The sequence below is a fragment of the Rhinoderma darwinii genome, unplaced genomic scaffold (genome assembly GCF_050947455.1).
Source record: "Rhinoderma darwinii isolate aRhiDar2 unplaced genomic scaffold, aRhiDar2.hap1 Scaffold_523, whole genome shotgun sequence".
NCBI classification, from domain to species: Eukaryota; Metazoa; Chordata; class Amphibia; order Anura; family Rhinodermatidae; genus Rhinoderma; species Rhinoderma darwinii.
The window spans coordinates 227113-242983 of NW_027464072.1; the positions used below are offsets into that span (position 1 = coordinate 227113).

At 45.1% G+C, this 15871-nt stretch overlaps 4 non-coding genes and 3 pseudogenes across 4 annotated transcripts; all 7 read right to left on the reverse strand.

The window, feature by feature from the left end:
- Window positions 1–604: 604 nt before the first annotated feature.
- Window positions 605–798, reverse strand: LOC142721889 (U2 spliceosomal RNA). Its single transcript, XR_012874239.1, has one exon. It is a non-coding gene; the product is annotated as a U2 spliceosomal RNA (small nuclear RNA).
- Window positions 799–2062: 1264 nt separating this feature from the next.
- Window positions 2063–2202, reverse strand: LOC142721836 (U2 spliceosomal RNA; annotated as a pseudogene).
- A 1282-nt stretch (window positions 2203–3484) lies between these two features.
- Window positions 3485–3675, reverse strand: LOC142721884 (U2 spliceosomal RNA). Its single transcript, XR_012874238.1, has one exon. It is a non-coding gene; the product is annotated as a U2 spliceosomal RNA (small nuclear RNA).
- A 1269-nt stretch (window positions 3676–4944) lies between these two features.
- On the reverse strand, window positions 4945–5153 carry LOC142721887 (U2 spliceosomal RNA; annotated as a pseudogene).
- A 1351-nt stretch (window positions 5154–6504) lies between these two features.
- On the reverse strand, window positions 6505–6615 carry LOC142721840 (U2 spliceosomal RNA; annotated as a pseudogene).
- Window positions 6616–7897: 1282 nt separating this feature from the next.
- LOC142721873 (U2 spliceosomal RNA) lies at window positions 7898–8089 on the reverse strand. Its single transcript, XR_012874230.1, has one exon. It is a non-coding gene; the product is annotated as a U2 spliceosomal RNA (small nuclear RNA).
- Window positions 8090–14911: 6822 nt separating this feature from the next.
- On the reverse strand, window positions 14912–15102 carry LOC142721897 (U2 spliceosomal RNA). The gene has a single exon (XR_012874243.1). It is a non-coding gene; the product is annotated as a U2 spliceosomal RNA (small nuclear RNA).
- Between the last annotated feature and the right edge of the window lie 769 nt (window positions 15103–15871).

Here is a 15871-nt window from a genome sequence, read left to right on the forward strand (position 1 = left end):
TGTTCTCCTTGCTCCTACAACCTCCATCCTTGCACAGTTTGTTATTCTTCTAGGTAACATAGTAACAAATCCAAATTGCTGCTCTCTTTGTAGGCAAGCAAGGCTTTGTTGCAACTGCAATTCTTACTTCTTCTTGGAAATGTAGGGACGACAGTACATTCCATCACATCCATCTAGTGTACACAGGTAGGTCCATTGTGGCGGGCGGGCTGCTTTAATGGCTGTTTGCTGTTCCCCCTACTCCACTCCACTATTTGACTGTGGTGCTGCATCAATCAATCAATCAGTGGCTGGCTCAGGTGCAGCTCTTTAACCTACCTAAAAGGGAGGGCGGAGAGAAGACAAGGAAGGTGAATGAGCTGTTCCAATGTGAAATGCCGGAAACACAGAAACACAGAAGACACACACACACACAACAAGAGGTGGCAATGTATTCTTTAATTGCATTTAATAAATGAGCTCATTATCACACATGACTGTACAAATGCATTGTCCAACAGGTGTTGAAATAATGGGATTAAAAGGGGAGATCCCATCAGAAAGACAAAAACAATAGCAAACACAAATAGCACTTTTGGAATCTGATTTTAGTCAACACATAAGGGAAGGGTGCACCGGTCCTGGAAATACTGCAATACCAGGTCAATGCGTGGAGTGGACAGAGCAAGCTCTATTTCCATCTCCCTGTTCTAAAAATCCATTTAATATATGGTCCCCAGATAGGGGACGTATCAGATATTAAACTGATAAGAACAGATTTTTTTTTTTTTTTTTTTTTTTTTTTTTAAAACAAACCATTTCTTACAGCGATTACACCTACCATATCCACAAGATGTTCTCGAAGATCTTGACCATCCCACTCCAAATTTACAATACACGCCAACCAGGTTGGCACTTTATATCTTTCAAGAAAATCGGATATATCTCCTCTTAGACAAGTTCGTACCCGCCTCCGAACCTTCTCAAAATTAATTTTCTCTCTTAATTCCTCTATGTCTTTTACTAATTTATCTCTTTCTGCTCTATTTTCATCTGAAACAACATTTTTTTCCACAATTTTTCTCCTTTTTGTTTCATCACTCCTTTTAACCTCAACGCTTTTCCATCCTCCTCCCACTTCCTGTGGCTTATCCTCTTTTCCTGAGGTAACTTTCTCTTCCTTTCTTTTAACTATCTGTTCCTTTCTTTTAACGGTCTTCTTACTCTCCTCCTTTACTTCACTTTTGCTTTTCTTTAAACAATTTTTAAACACATGCCCTTCTTCTCTACACATGTTACACACTTTACCCTTCTCACAATCATTGTACATATGACCTTCTTGGAAACATTTTGTACAGAATATTTTCCCACAATTTTCCTTCACATGTCCATACTCTTTGCAATTATGGCAAAAAATCCCCATTCCAAAAAAATAGAGATTCCCACTTGCACTGCCAATTTTAAAGCGTGCTGGAGGAAGCAATAAGTTTCCAGCCTCTCCAACTGCCTTAATTTTACACAGGAATTTCCATTTGCCTGTCCAAAATCCAAAGGGATTAAAGACCTTACCCTTCTCCACCACCTCCTCACAGAACTTAGTGAGAAAACATATAATATCGTCTTTACACACATAGGGGGAAAACATTTTAACAATCACCAACTTTTTGCTAGGAGCAAAGTGTGGTGTTACAATCACACCAACCAGTCTTGGATCCTGCTTCTTCTCCTTCAAAGTGTCCAGAAAGTCCAGATAAATTTCCTCCGTACAAAAGGTGACATCGAAGCATCCTCTTCTTGGATAGTCCATTACAGACAATATCCATTGTCTCTCCAACTGGAAAAGACCAAGCAAGAGTACCTTTGTTAGGAATTCCAAGTCCCTGCTTTGTCCTCCAGATTCCTCCATCGTAAAACGAACAGCATTCCGAGTCCGCATGTAGTCAGGGATTTCCTCCATCCTGCCGCAAAAAAGCCAACGATATCCAACGAAATCCAACGAACTCCAACGATAATACCTTCAGCACCTAAATGCCAGGCAAGTGATCGCTCCCCGTTGCCCTGGACTAATCCTCTCCCCCAATAGCAGCAGAGGGGTTAAGTCTCTTGTAAAAGAGACGATCCCCCCAGGCCAAGGAAAAGGGTACCAGGGCACCTCCTGACCAAGAAACAAGGCAATACCCTAAAGTACTACACTTGATCTTAGCCAAAAGGCCGAGAAGCGATAACCCGAGCGGCCCTTGCCTTGCCCGAGCCTGTCCCATACTGCTGTTCACCCCTTGCAGCGATTCAGCCTACTCCTAGGCAATTCCATGGGGCCCTGCAGGCTCACACACATTTACAGCTACTAAGCGGGAGGTGAATAAAGGCCGGAGAGGAAGCCAGACAGGATTTGCTTCTTTTGCTTGCACCACAATGCAGTGCTGAAAGAGGAGGAATCTACATAAAAACGCCTTCCTGGCAACGCCCAAATGCCCTCCTGCCATGCAGATAAACACTGGCAGCGGCAGCAAGTGCATGCCCACAGCCACCCCTTGTTCCTTCACACCTTGTATCAGCTTTAATCCAGTCCTGTGCTGCCTGCTGAGCAGCACTGAACAACACTGCCTGGGCCCAGGCTTTTATCTCTGAGGCAGGCCCCATTATGATGTCAGAAAGCTGGCTCTGGAATCCTGAGGGCTCCACTATGACACGTGCAAAGTTCCGTCTGAACTTTATATAAGACTGTGAGGCTCAGTCAGTCACTCAGTGTTGCCTGAGAGGGCAACACTGCAACAGCCGGCCGCCAGGCTGTCTTTTTTTTGCACATTTATTTGCCTCCAGGAGGCCACAAGAGGGAGACAAGGGACTGCAAAATGGAAAATAGGCATCCACCAACTTTACAGACAACTTCTCTTTGCTCCTACAACCTCCATCCTTGCACAGTTTGTTATTCTTCCAGGTAACATAGTAACAAATCCAAATTGCTGCTCTCTTTGTAGGCAAGCAAGGGTTTGTTGCAACTGCAATTCTTACTTCTTCTTGAAATGTAGGGACGACAGTACATTCCATCACATCCACCTAGTGTACACAGGTAGGTCCATTGTGGCGGGTAGGCGGCTGGCTGCTTTAATGGCTGTTTGCTGTTCCCCTACTCCACTCCACTCCACTATTTGACTGTGGTGCTGCATCAATCAGTGGCTGGCTCAGGTGCAGCTCTTTAACTTACCTAGGAGGGAGGGAGGGAGGGCGGAGAGAAGACAAGGAAGGTGAATGAGCTGTTCCAATGTGAAATGCCGGAAACACAGAAACACAGAAGACACACACACACACACACACAACAAGAGGTGGCAATGTATTCATTAATTGCATTTAATAAATGAGCTCATTATCACACATGACTGTACAAATGCATTGTCCAACAGGTGTTGAAATAATGGGATTAAAAGGGGAGATCCCTTCAGAAAGACAGAAACAATGGCAAAGAGAAAAAACACTTTTGGAATCTGATTTTAGTCAACACATAAGGGAAGGGTGCACCGGTCCTGGAAATACTGCAATACCAGGTCAATGCGTGGAGTGGACAGAGCAAGCTCTATTTCCATCTCCCTGTTCTAAAAATCCATTTAATATATGGTCCCCAGATAGGGGACGTATCAGATATTAAACTGATAAGAACAGATACTACACTTGATCTTAGCCAAAAGGCCGAGAAGCGATAACCCGAGCGGCCCTTGCCTTGCCCGAGCCTGTCCCATACTGCTGTTCACCCCTTGCAGCGATTCAGCCTACTCCTAGGCAATTCCATGGGGCCCTGCAGGCTCACACACATTTACAGCTACTAAGCGGGAGGTGAATAAAGGCCGGAGAGGAAGCCAGACAGGATTTGCTTCTTTTGCTTGCACCACAATGCAGTGCTGAAAGAGGAGGAATCTACATAAAAACGCCTTCCTGGCAACGCCCAAATGCCCTCCTGCCATGCAGATAAACACTGGCAGCGGCAGCAAGTGCATGCCCACAGCCACCCCTTGTTCCTTCACACCTTGTATCAGCTTTAATCCAGTCCTGTGCTGCCTGCTGAGCAGCACTGAACAACACTGCCTGGGCCCAGGCTTTTATCTCTGAGGCAGGCCCCATTATGATGTCAGAAAGCTGGCTCTGGAATCCTGAGGGCTCCACTATGACACGTGCAAAGTTCCGTCTGAACTTTATATAAGACGGTGAGGCTCAGTCAGTCACTCAGTGTTGCCTGAGAGGGCAACACTGCAACAGCCGGCCGCCAGGCTGTCTTTTTTTTGCACATTTATTTGCCTCCAGGAGGCCACAAGAGGGAGACAAGGGACTGCAAAATGGAAAATAGGCATCCACCAACTTTACAGACAACTTGTTCTCCTTGCTCCTACAACCTCCATCCTTGCACAGTTTGTTATTCTTCTAGGTAACATAGTAACAAATCCAAATTGCTGCTCTCTTTGTAGGCAAGCAAGGCTTTGTTGCAACTGCAATTCTTACTTCTTCTTGGAAATGTAGGGACGACAGTACATTCCATCACATCCATCTAGTGTACACAGGTAGGTCCATTGTGGCGGGCGGGCTGCTTTAATGGCTGTTTGCTGTTCCCCCTACTCCACTCCACTATTTGACTGTGGTGCTGCATCAATCAATCAATCAGTGGCTGGCTCAGGTGCAGCTCTTTAACCTACCTAAAAGGGAGGGCGGAGAGAAGACAAGGAAGGTGAATGAGCTGTTCCAATGTGAAATGCCGGAAACACAGAAACACAGAAGACACACACACACACAACAAGAGGTGGCAATGTATTCTTTAATTGCATTTAATAAATGAGCTCATTATCACACATGACTGTACAAATGCATTGTCCAACAGGTGTTGAAATAATGGGATTAAAAGGGGAGATCCCATCAGAAAGACAAAAACAATAGCAAACACAAATAGCACTTTTGGAATCTGATTTTAGTCAACACATAAGGGAAGGGTGCACCGGTCCTGGAAATACTGCAATACCAGGTCAATGCGTGGAGTGGACAGAGCAAGCTCTATTTCCATCTCCCTGTTCTAAAAATCCATTTAATATATGGTCCCCAGATAGGGGACGTATCAGATATTAAACTGATAAGAACAGATTTTTTTTTTTTTTTTTTTTTTTTTTTAATCATTCAGATCACGTCTTAAAAATCATAAAATTCAAAATAAAAAAGACTTAGATCATCACAATGAAAACTGAAAACGTATAATTAACTTTTGTTTTCCTCTTTCCTTTTTTCCTTTTAAGAAATCAAAAAAACATTCCTTTTTTAACAGCAATAGTTCCTAACATATCCACTAAATGTTCCTGCAAATCATTACCATCCCATTCACAGTTTACAATGCACGCTAACCACGTTGGCACACCATACCGTTCAAGAAACCCTGGTAAATTTTCTCTTACACAGAGCCGCACCCTTCTCCGCATTTTTTCAAAATTAATTTTACTACGTAACTGCTCTACTTCTTCCAGTAACCTGTCTCTTTCTGCTCTTTCCTCTTCTGAAATGACACTTTTTTTCTTTCTCTCTGCTTTTTTCCTTTTTTTCTCATCACTTTGCCCACTTCCTTCCAATTTCTGAAGCTTTCCTTCTTCCAAACTAACTTCCGCTTCCTTTCTTTTGACTATCTTCTTATTTTCGTCTTGTACCTCACGTTTGCTTTTCTTTGGGCATGATTTGAATATGTGCCCCTCCTCTCCACACATATTACATACTTTCCCTTTCTGACATTCATTATACTTATGTCCCTCTTGCAGACATTTTGTACACATTACTTTCTCACACGTTTCTCTCTCATGACCATAATCTTTACAATTCAAACAAAACATATCCATTCCCAAAAAAAATAAATTTCCACATGCACTTCCAATCTTAAACCGCGCTGGAGGAAACAATAGGTTTCCAGATTCACCAATTCTTGCAAATTTACAAAGAAATTTCCATTTCCCAGTCCAAAATCCAAAGGGGTTAAACACTTTCCCCTTTCCCACCACCTCCTCACAAAACTTAGTGAGAAATGACTTAATGTCCTCTTCTTCCACGTAAGGCGAAAACATCTTTACGACCACCAACTTCTTGTTTGGCACAAAATGTGGTGTTACCTTCACACCCACAAGTCTTGGGTCCCTTTTACCTTCCTTCAAGCGTTCCAAAAAATCAGAATAAATTTCTTCTGTAGCGAAGGTAACGTCAAAGCACCCTCTCCTCGGATAGTCCATCACCGCCAAAATGCACGATCTCTCCAGCTGAAAGAAATCCAACAAAAGGACCTTCGTGATGAACTCCAAATCCTTCCTTTGCCTCTCAGATTCCTCCACGAAAAACCGGACCGCATTCCTGGTTCGCATATGTTCGGGAATTTCCTCCATCCTGCTCCAAAAGAATTCCAGCAATCTCCAAAGAAATACCTTCAGTACCGGAGTACCAGGCAGGTGATCGCTCCCCGTTGCCCTGGACTAATCCTCCTCCCCAATAGCAGCAGAGGGGTGAAGTCTCTCCTAAGAGAAACGATCCCCCCAGGCCAAGGAAAAGGGTACCAGGGCACCTCCTGACCAAGAAACAAGGCAATACCCTAAAGTACTACACTTGATCTTAGCCAAAAGGCCGAGAAGCGATAACCCGAGCGGCCCTTGCCTTGCCCGAGCCTGTCCCATACTGCTGTTCACCCCTTGCAGCGATTCAGCCTACTCCTAGGCAATTCCATGGGGCCCTGCAGGCTCACACACATTTACAGCTACTAAGCGGGAGGTGAATAAAGGCCGGAGAGGAAGCCAGACAGGATTTGCTTCTTTTGCTTGCACCACAATGCAGTGCTGAAAGAGGAGGAATCTACATAAAAACGCCTTCCTGGCAACGCCCAAATGCCCTCCTGCCATGCAGATAAACACTGGCAGCGGCAGCAAGTGCATGCCCACAGCCACCCCTTGTTCCTTCACACCTTGTATCAGCTTTAATCCAGTCCTGTGCTGCCTGCTGAGCAGCACTGAACAACACTGCCTGGGCCCAGGCTTTTATCTCTGAGGCAGGCCCCATTATGATGTCAGAAAGCTGGCTCTGGAATCCTGAGGGCTCCACTATGACACGTGCAAAGTTCCGTCTGAACTTTATATAAGACTGTGAGGCTCAGTCAGTCACTCAGTGTTGCCTGAGAGGGCAACACTGCAACAGCCGGCCGCCAGGCTGTCTTTTTTTTGCACATTTATTTGCCTCCAGGAGGCCACAAGAGGGAGACAAGGGACTGCAAAATGGAAAATAGGCATCCACCAACTTTACAGACAACTTCTCTTTGCTCCTACAACCTCCATCCTTGCACAGTTTGTTATTCTTCCAGGTAACATAGTAACAAATCCAAATTGCTGCTCTCTTTGTAGGCAAGCAAGGGTTTGTTGCAACTGCAATTCTTACTTCTTCTTGAAATGTAGGGACGACAGTACATTCCATCACATCCACCTAGTGTACACAGGTAGGTCCATTGTGGCGGGTAGGCGGCTGGCTGCTTTAATGGCTGTTTGCTGTTCCCCTACTCCACTCCACTCCACTATTTGACTGTGGTGCTGCATCAATCAGTGGCTGGCTCAGGTGCAGCTCTTTAACTTACCTAGGAGGGAGGGAGGGAGGGCGGAGAGAAGACAAGGAAGGTGAATGAGCTGTTCCAATGTGAAATGCCGGAAACACAGAAACACAGAAGACACACACACACACACACACAACAAGAGGTGGCAATGTATTCATTAATTGCATTTAATAAATGAGCTCATTATCACACATGACTGTACAAATGCATTGTCCAACAGGTGTTGAAATAATGGGATTAAAAGGGGAGATCCCTTCAGAAAGACAGAAACAATGGCAAAGAGAAAAAACACTTTTGGAATCTGATTTTAGTCAACACATAAGGGAAGGGTGCACCGGTCCTGGAAATACTGCAATACCAGGTCAATGCGTGGAGTGGACAGAGCAAGCTCTATTTCCATCTCCCTGTTCTAAAAATCCATTTAATATATGGTCCCCAGATAGGGGACGTATCAGATATTAAACTGATAAGAACAGATAAGGTTTCAACAAAGTTTTTTATTGGCAAAAATAATATATTTTACAGACTTTTTTTTAAAATTGAAACCACAAGATAAAATCAACAGCATAATACATGAATATTCATACATTTAAATGAATACAAAAGTAATAATAATAAGACCATTAATACAGATGTTATAATAAAAGTACAGAACAATAGCAGGATAAAATTTATACAGGGCATAAAAGACATAAAAGAATAAAACCATTTTTATTTACAATGTTATGGTATTCCACATTTGCAAACACCACATGGATGTTGCTTCTTTTACCCCTAGCTGCTTTTTGTCCCTAAGATAATAAATATACATTTCACTTAGGGCATATTTCACACAATTTTTAACGTCAATAAAATCATGTTTAAAAAGCAGAATGTTCCTAACCTTCCAGATGGCATTCTTAAAACAGTTTAAAATGATCCAACAGACCATTTGCTGTTTAAAACTTGGGCAGTTAAAAAGACCATAAAACACGTATTCAAATTTAAGATCTTTAAGACCGCAGGCCCATTTCAGCAATGGGCCTACCTTCCTCCAAACCTCCTGTGCATATGGGCAGTTCCAAAACAGGTGCATTACCGTCTCGTCGTCACCACACCTGTCTCTCGGGCACTTGGCTCTCGCCACCAGTCCTCGCCTATGCTGGAATTCACGAGTAGGGAGGCACTGGTGAACGATTGCCCAGGCAAGGTCCTTGTGCACATTTGCCATAAATTTCCCGAAAACGTTCCGCCACACCACCTTGGACCTTGCCTGTGAGAAATTTGAAACTGCCAGAGTATCCTCCTGCCGCCTACAGGAGAGTGACACTTTTTTCTGGTCCCCCAATATGTCAGGCTCCAATTCTTGGAGACCTAGGAGCCTGACAGTTTTTTCGAGCACCGCATATTGTTTTGGGGGACACAGAAGCACAGGAGAATTCAAAGGGACACGAAACCATCGTTTAAAAATCATGCCCGTAGCGTACTTTAAAAAGTAGCTAAAAATACCATCAGAATTATACATTTTAAAACAGAAGCAAAAGTATTTAATGTAAAAGAAGTTAAAAAGGTTAGGAACATCTCTCCCGCCATTGTCCTTACATCTGTACATAAAATCACGTTTTAGTTTTTCCATTTTGGAACCCCATAAAAACATAAAACAGATCCTGGTCACTTTTTTAATATATAAAATTGTTGGAGGGAAAACCATAGCTACATAAAGCATTATGGGTAATAAAACAGATTTAATTATTAAAACTTTTCCCTCCATGGTGAGATTTCTCAAATTCCACATTAAAACCTTTTTTTCCATTTTGGCAATTACTGAATCCCAATTGGGTCTCCCATCGTTTTCTTGATTAAAAACAATTCCTAAAATTTTTATCTGATCCTGCTGCATGTTAACTCCTGGTGTCACAGAGGAATCCCATACACCAGTATAAAAACAGTCACACTTATCAACGTTTAATTTAAAACCAGAGGCTTCACAAAAAAAGCCGGTGTTCCTCAATGCCCGTCTCATAGAAGCGGCGTCTGGGCATAGGACGGTGGCGTCATCCATATAGCCTAGGATTTTTACCTGGTTCCCCCTTCCTCCAGGTATGGGCACGCCTCTGATGACTTTATCATCTCTTATTAGGGTGAACAGAGGTTCTATGGCACAAATAAAAAGGAGCGGAGACAACGGGCACCCCTGTTTCACCCCTGATAAAAGAGGAACACCTTTAGTTAAAAATCCGTTGATAGAAATTTGGCTAAAACAGGATCGATATAAAAGCTTAATACGTGTTAAAATAATTTCAGGAACAGCCATCTTTTTAAGAACCATAAAAAGATATTCATGGGAGACCCGGTCAAAAGCCTTCTCGAAATCTAAGGATAAAATAGCAAGGCTTTGACCCCTTTCTTTAAAATACCAAATGATGTCACGTAAAATATTCAGGGACTCAGTAATTGACCTCCCAGGTACCCCACATACCTGGTTTGGATGGATTAATTTCTGAATAAAAGGTTTAAAACGGATTGTTATTAGTTTAGCTAAAATTTTACAATCAACGTTTAAAAGAGTAATAGGGCGCCAGTTTTTTAACTGGTCCCTCTCACCTTTTTTAAAAATTAAGGACACAATCCCCCTCCTCCAGGAAGGGGGCAGCTCTTCAGTAATAAAAACTTCCTTATACAATAAAAACATGTCATTCTTTAAAATTTCCCAAAAAGCATGATAAAATTCGATGGGCAGACCATCTTCCCCAGGAGCTTTCCCATTAGAAAAACTTTTAAAAGCAAATAAAAGTTCCTCCAAGGTAATATTACGGGATAAAACTTCCTGGTCTAAAATATCTAGCTTGGCATCAAGGGAATTAAGAACATGTTCTAAAAAGGAAGGATCAATATTTTTCTTGTTAAAAAGAGATTGGTAGAAATTAAAAGCAGAATTTAAAATGCCGACCATAGTGGTTTCTCCTTCAAGGTTTAAAATGACATCTCGTTTATCCATTACCTTTTTGAAGAAGAACCGGGAACACTTCTCGCCATCCTCGAGGTGCTTTACATGTGAATTAAAAATTATTTGTTTCCCTTTCTCTTCTATGGCATGTTTTATTTCAGCTTTAAGATTTAAGATATCATCATCAACATCCATACCAATCTCCTTCAATTTAAAAAGTACATGTAAACGTTTATTAAGAACATAAAACCATTGTTTTCTCTCTTTTGCTTTCTTCTTACCTGCTCGAATAAAAAAAGCTCTGATTTTGGGTTTAATGCCCTCCCACCAGTGTAGCATAGGCTGACTGGGCGCTCTATGGGACTGCCAACACTGGTAGGTCCGCACAAACTCCTCTTTAATGATGGGGTCCTCCAGGAGTGTGGTGTTTAGTCTCCAGGGACCCCTACAAGCTTTTTGCTCTCCCTCTAGCTCCAGGTGCACTGAAAGGAGCTTGTGATCAGATAAAATATTTGTTAAAAGCAAACATTTTTTGGGAATAAAACTATTAGAAGTGAAAATAAAATCAATTCTGGAGCTCACTCTTCCATTGGACCAGGTGGGGCCTGGGTCCGCAGGCAAGAGTTCCCTCCAGCAGTCTTTCAATTTAAAATCACCAATAAAATTCTTGAGCAGGTAAGAAGTACGGTCAATTTTTCGATTAAAATCCCCACCCTGCCGGTGTTCTCCATCTCGCACACAGTTAAAATCACCACCCACCAGCAGGGGGGTAGACCCAACACAAAACAATGGTAAAATCTCTAATAGTTCTGCCCTCTCCTGTTTGGTAGGAGGGGCATAAACGTTTAAAACACGAATTAAAATTCCATTAAAAAGCAAATGTATTAAAATAGCTCTGCCGGGCATGATTTCAGTCACTGTTTGGATGGAGATAAAACGACCTCGGCAGAGCAATCCAACCCCCGCAGAGCGACAGTCATTTCCACCAGACCAGACTGAGGGGCCTAGTTTCCAGTCCATCTTTAAATCTTGATATTCCAAGTCATTAGGGATTCCACATTCTTGAAGCAGGCAAAGGTCAAAGTCCACAGTCTCTAAAAATGAAAATAAAGCAGTCCTGCGGACAGGGCTCTTTAGGGACCTCACATTTAGTGAGGCGACTTTGATAGGAACCAACATAGTCTTAGTTGAGGTCAGGGTCCGAACCAGAAGAGTCGTATTCGGAGATCAGCTGCGAGTCTGGACCCCCTTTTTGAGGGGTCAATAAATCTTGGATGTTGGTAGGGTCAGAGCCAGATACGTGGGCGGCTCCAACCCCCACACTGCTCTCATCCGAACTCCGATAGGCAGCTTTCCTCCGAACTCCGGACTCCTCTTCCTCTCGCTGTCTCTTTGCAGAATGGCTCCTATCCATCTCCTCGAAGTCGCTCTCACCCATCTCTGGCCCCTGGCTGAAGATATCGCTGATGTCCTTCCTGGGCAGCTGCACAGGGGCCTGTGAGGTCCCATCACTCTTGGCAACCTTTGCCTGCTTACGGGGAGCCTTCATCGCAAGCCCCTCCACAACCGCAGTGGAGGAACTTTGCTCTGACCCCCCCGTTGACCGGAAATGGTCAAAACGAGGCTCCAATCCAGCATATTTTAGGGTTTTCTTAATGGAGCCCTCGTCTGACACAGAGTGTCTCCGCTCCATGCCCACACTCTTGGGACAGGCGTCAGGTCCTACTGCAGAACCTACGGAGCCACGACGCCTGTCGCTAACCACTGCCTCAACAGGGTCCACTGCAGGCGGAGCAGAGGACCTGTTTGCAGAGGTGCCGGTCAACTTATGTCCAGCAGAGTCAGAATTCCTCCTGCTCTGCCTGGACCCGGTGGAATCCCTATGGCCGTCCCTCGAGGCTGACATCGGTGGGCCCCCCGATGGAGCTGTGAAGGACTTTGGCCTGGACCCCTCAGTCGTCAATGCTCGTTTTGGGGCATTACCAGCGGCGTCTGCACATGTTGCAAACTGCCGCTCTGGCCCTGGTCTGGGTAGCCCAGATTTCGCTCTGCGGGGGCAATCTTTAAAAGCATGCCCAGTCATGCCGCACAGATTGCACAACACCTCGGAACTGCATTTTGCCGCTACGTGTCCAACCTGGCCACACCTGTTACACTGCACCACATGGGGCCGGTCACAATGTTCTCTGGTGTGGCCATATCTCAAGCAGTTCCGGCAGGCTATTGGCATCTGGGGGTAAAATAGGAATCCTCGATTCTTCCCAATGGCAAAGTTCTGGGGTGGGTGATGTAAGCCTCCAATGCCATTGGGATCCTGGCGGAACTTCACCCAATATTTCCTTTTGCCATTCCAGAAGCTCTGGGTGTTCAAGATTTTATGTGAGAAGCGGACCTCCCTGCAGTAACGACTGAGGAAGGTTTCAATGTCACACTCTGAGACAAATGGACTGAACATGCACATCACGAGCGGGACTTCTTCCTCCCCGTAGAGGAATAAAAAGTTCAGTCCATTTAGCCGCTCCTCACTCTGGTCCGCATCAGACAATCTTTTGTGCATGTTGTCGCAACATGCCGCGGCCGTAAAGGATACGGTGTACCGACCGCGGCTTTCCTGGTCGTTGAGACACAGGATGTCCGCCCGCTTGAGCCCCAGGAAGTCCAGCAGAATCACCTCCACAATGAAGCGAAGGTTCTTCCGCTGGCGATGGCCTTCTTCCACCTCGATGCGGACGGACTGGCGCAACCGGGTGTCCCCGGATGCAAATCCAAATGTATATGGCATTTTCAGTGCCTGGGGGCTAAGCCTGTCCCTTATAGCAGCAAGGGCTCAGATTCCACAATTAAGTGGAACCCTCCCCCAAGGCCAAGGATTAGGGTACCCCAGACACCTACGAAGCCCGATAAACGCCCTCGGAACGCTCTTAGAAAAACGCCTCAAGGCCGGTTGACCTCTTGGGTAAGGCGCGATCGCAACTCGTTGTCCGGGGGCTAAGCCCACTCCCCAAATAGCAGCAAGGGGGTGAAGTCTCTCTGTGAAAAGAGACGATCCCCCAAGGCCAAGGAGCAGGGTACCCCGGACACCTCCCAACAAAACCAGATACAGAAATACTACACCTGATCTTGCCAAAAGGCCGAGAAGCGATAACCCGAGCGGCCCTTGCCTTGCCCGAGCCTGTCCCATACTGCTGTTCACCCCTTGCAGCGATTCAGCCTACTCCTAGGCAATTCCATGGGGCCCTGCAGGCTCACACACATTTACAGCTACTAAGCGGGAGGTGAATAAAGGCCGGAGAGGAAGCCAGACAGGATTTGCTTCTTTTGCTTGCACCACAATGCAGTGCTGAAAGAGGAGGAATCTACATAAAAACGCCTTCCTGGCAACGCCCAAATGCCCTCCTGCCATGCAGATAAACACTGGCAGCGGCAGCAAGTGCATGCCCACAGCCACCCCTTGTTCCTTCACACCTTGTATCAGCTTTAATCCAGTCCTGTGCTGCCTGCTGAGCAGCACTGAACAACACTGCCTGGGCCCAGGCTTTTATCTCTGAGGCAGGCCCCATTATGATGTCAGAAAGCTGGCTCTGGAATCCTGAGGGCTCCACTATGACACGTGCAAAGTTCCGTCTGAACTTTATATAAGACGGTGAGGCTCAGTCAGTCACTCAGTGTTGCCTGAGAGGGCAACACTGCAACAGCCGGCCGCCAGGCTGTCTTTTTTTTGCACATTTATTTGCCTCCAGGAGGCCACAAGAGGGAGACAAGGGACTGCAAAATGGAAAATAGGCATCCACCAACTTTACAGACAACTTGTTCTCCTTGCTCCTACAACCTCCATCCTTGCACAGTTTGTTATTCTTCTAGGTAACATAGTAACAAATCCAAATTGCTGCTCTCTTTGTAGGCAAGCAAGGCTTTGTTGCAACTGCAATTCTTACTTCTTCTTGGAAATGTAGGGACGACAGTACATTCCATCACATCCATCTAGTGTACACAGGTAGGTCCATTGTGGCGGGCGGGCTGCTTTAATGGCTGTTTGCTGTTCCCCCTACTCCACTCCACTATTTGACTGTGGTGCTGCATCAATCAATCAATCAGTGGCTGGCTCAGGTGCAGCTCTTTAACCTACCTAAAAGGGAGGGCGGAGAGAAGACAAGGAAGGTGAATGAGCTGTTCCAATGTGAAATGCCGGAAACACAGAAACACAGAAGACACACACACACACAACAAGAGGTGGCAATGTATTCTTTAATTGCATTTAATAAATGAGCTCATTATCACACATGACTGTACAAATGCATTGTCCAACAGGTGTTGAAATAATGGGATTAAAAGGGGAGATCCCATCAGAAAGACAAAAACAATAGCAAACACAAATAGCACTTTTGGAATCTGATTTTAGTCAACACATAAGGGAAGGGTGCACCGGTCCTGGAAATACTGCAATACCAGGTCAATGCGTGGAGTGGACAGAGCAAGCTCTATTTCCATCTCCCTGTTCTAAAAATCCATTTAATATATGGTCCCCAGATAGGGGACGTATCAGATATTAAACTGATAAGAACAGATACTACACTTGATCTTAGCCAAAAGGCCGAGAAGCGATAACCCGAGCGGCCCTTGCCTTGCCCGAGCCTGTCCCATACTGCTGTTCACCCCTTGCAGCGATTCAGCCTACTCCTAGGCAATTCCATGGGGCCCTGCAGGCTCACACACATTTACAGCTACTAAGCGGGAGGTGAATAAAGGCCGGAGAGGAAGCCAGACAGGATTTGCTTCTTTTGCTTGCACCACAATGCAGTGCTGAAAGAGGAGGAATCTACATAAAAACGCCTTCCTGGCAACGCCCAAATGCCCTCCTGCCATGCAGATAAACACTGGCAGCGGCAGCAAGTGCATGCCCACAGCCACCCCTTGTTCCTTCACACCTTGTATCAGCTTTAATCCAGTCCTGTGCTGCCTGCTGAGCAGCACTGAACAACACTGCCTGGGCCCAGGCTTTTATCTCTGAGGCAGGCCCCATTATGATGTCAGAAAGCTGGCTCTGGAATCCTGAGGGCTCCACTATGACACGTGCAAAGTTCCGTCTGAACTTTATATAAGACTGTGAGGCTCAGTCAGTCACTCAGTGTTGCCTGAGAGGGCAACACTGCAACAGCCGGCCGCCAGGCTGTCTTTTTTTTGCACATTTATTTGCCTCCAGGAGGCCACAAGAGGGAGACAAGGGACTGCAAAATGGAAAATAGGCATCCACCAACTTTACAGACAACTTCTCTTTGCTCCTACAACCTCCATCCTTGCACAGTTTGTTATTCTTCCAGGTAACATAGTAACAAATCCAAATTGCTGCTCTCTTTGTAGGCAAGCAAGGGTTT